Genomic DNA, 2,594 nt, shown 5'->3' on the forward strand with positions numbered 1-2,594 from the left:
TGCCTTACAATGGTTTCGAGAGATTTTTTTTCCCTCCTTCCCTCCCTCCTTCTGTTCTGGCACTTTTTTCTGTCTCTGTCTGGTGAAAAAGGAAAGGTAGGAGATGGGAGTCTTCATTTTGTATCTCACAAAGACTTGTATTGTTGCTCTCTGTCTCTATTTCCCACCATATAAAAAGCCTCCCTCTCTGGGAGGTATTACATCTCGGAACATAAAAGGGAGGCTCTTTTTTCTAAACTGGTGACACCATGCTTTCCTATCAATCTGTCTGGACTGGACTGAGATGGAAATGAGGGCTTGATTGACGGCAATGGCTGCTTCTGGGAGTCAAGAGTTTCAGTCATCTCAGCTGTGTTTGTGTGAGTGTGTTTGTGTGTGTGTCAGGGGAAGATGTTGTCAAAAACACACTGTTTCTGTAGCCACCACCGCCAAACAGGATTTTCAAGCACACTTGATACCATCTGCATTAAGATGTGAAATTGTCCTTTTTTCTAAGAAAATCTAAGAAAAAAGTTTATTGAAAAAAAATATTTTTATGTATTTTCACAAAATAGCTTTTAAATAAACTTGCTTACATACTGGTTGGATATAAACATCTTAATGTGTGAGTATAAAGAAAGAAAAAATACTAAACAGCTTCTAGTTCCATATTTTTAAAGCCAAATACATTGCATATGGGGGTGAGATGTTGAAATCATGTAATTAATTCCTATTCTAAACTTTCCTGTATATTTTATTCTTTAACATTTGGTGTTGATATGAAATATATGTCAATGCTTGACATTTGGAATCAATCCTTCTATGTTTTTCTTGTTAAAGTTGGTGCAGCAATTTTTGCTTTATACTTCTGTCTCTTCGTTTGCTTCAGTGCTTTTGCTGTTTGTATTTTTTCTGACAAGGACCAGGGTTGTTGTTCTACTTTCAAGAAGAAATTAGTATGTTTACACACCATGAATGCAAAACAAAAAAAATTCAACAAAAAACAGTATGGTACGGTATTATTGCATCACATTTTGAAGTGACATCAAAAAGAGGCATCAACATCCACATGGTTTACGTGGTGGTTTTAAATGCCAAATAAGTAAGAGTGCCAAATTCTAGTGCCAGTAGATATGAATATAGTCTTAATATAATCAATCACTGTCATCTCAGTGAATGTAAATGATACATTCTGTAACTTTTGTAACTAGATGTACAGTTGGTGGCAATGACAGTGCTAATACAATAGCCTTTTTCGCTTTGTTTTCCAGTCTCCATGTATTTTGCATTGATCTGACAATGAAGTAGCACCAGTTGCATGTTGTTGCCGCAAATACTACATTAGTTTCTTTCATTACTGCCAAACATGCGTTTTCATTATAATGTTGAAGTTGTGAGGTTAACTGTTTGAAGTTGGAAAATACAATGTTAGACATATATACAATATATACATATATACATATATTTTATATAAAAACTTTAAATATGAAAAATTATAGCCCCCTTGCATTTAAGCATCAAGGCTACTTTGCTTCCATTAAAAACTAAATTTGATTTACACTTGTTTAGAAAATACAGGGGTTTTTTTTCAGTTACACAAGTCACAGATGAGCACTTCTAATTAGATATATTTTATGTTTTTTTTTCTCCTGAAATTGGCCTATGTAGAGTTCTCCATTGCAACAAAAAATGGAGGCAAACTGTACTATTATTATCACTGTTGTTTTTGTAATCAACAATAGAGACATGCCGTAGTTGCTTCTCAATTTCATCGCATATTCAGGCTATTCTCACTGACATTTTGTATATGGAATGTGTGCTAACTTGTTTATTTTTTGGGACTCTTTCTAAATAAAAGTGGCTGATCTCTTGTTATCTTTCAGTATGTGTCATTTATTTAGGCACAGCTGCTGTTAATCCTTAAATGAAGCACTTTAAAAATCTTAAAGAGACAGAGAGGTGGATTTAATCAGTTTATCAACAAAAATAATTTAGAATTACTTTGGTCTTTAAGCCCGTAGATATCATAATTGGAGAACAGTCTTCTTGTCTATTTTTACGGCAAATGTGATAAAACATGGTTAAAGATGATTATTTTAAAAATGTTATACTACATTTCTTAAAGTCATTATTTGATTACATTATTTAAGTTACCAACTGGCTGTCGGAGTCGATAATGGCTGGTAAAACTGAGCAATATTCAGCAGATGTTAATTGGTGTGTAGCGGAAGGCCCTACTCATGCCCCTGGTTCAGCCACACAGGTGTCACGTATTTCCCCTGATTAGACCTCTCCTCAGTTCTGTGTGGGGGTGAACAGACTGTGCTTAACTGACATTACTCCAACTCCTCCAGAGTGGGGTCAATCCAAACACACCCACACACGTGTTTTCAATTACCCTGGCTTTTTTGACCTCTTCTCTGTTTGAGACTAAGTGAAGCTATGCTGGGAGATACATGCTGTCAGTGTAGTAAGTCACATCATAAAGTGATATTCACGTGTGCCTACAAAACAGATTAGTCCACAGATAAGCTCAAGGAATTAAGAATTATTATTTACCCTGGAAATGGTCTGGTCTTTGTTAATACAGAAAACACCAACAGCAACATGGTAAC

General features: G+C 35.2%; 1 protein-coding gene across 3 annotated transcripts in view; it reads left to right on the forward strand.

Annotated features, from left to right (window-relative positions):
• Positions 1-1,854, forward strand: part of gria2b (glutamate receptor, ionotropic, AMPA 2b) — a 51,065-nt gene extending 49,211 nt beyond the window's left edge. For all 3 annotated transcript variants that reach the window (XM_018679416.2, XM_018679412.2, XM_018679413.2), the window contains exon 16: positions 1-1,854. This exon is cut by the window's left edge and continues 184 nt beyond it. The gene's annotated coding sequence lies outside the window, so the exon portion shown is untranslated.
• Positions 1,855-2,594: the final 740 nt, after the last annotated feature.

The sequence above is a fragment of the Lates calcarifer genome, linkage group LG8, assembly GCF_001640805.2.
Source record: "Lates calcarifer isolate ASB-BC8 linkage group LG8, TLL_Latcal_v3, whole genome shotgun sequence".
NCBI lineage: Eukaryota > Metazoa > Chordata > Actinopteri > Centropomidae > Lates > Lates calcarifer.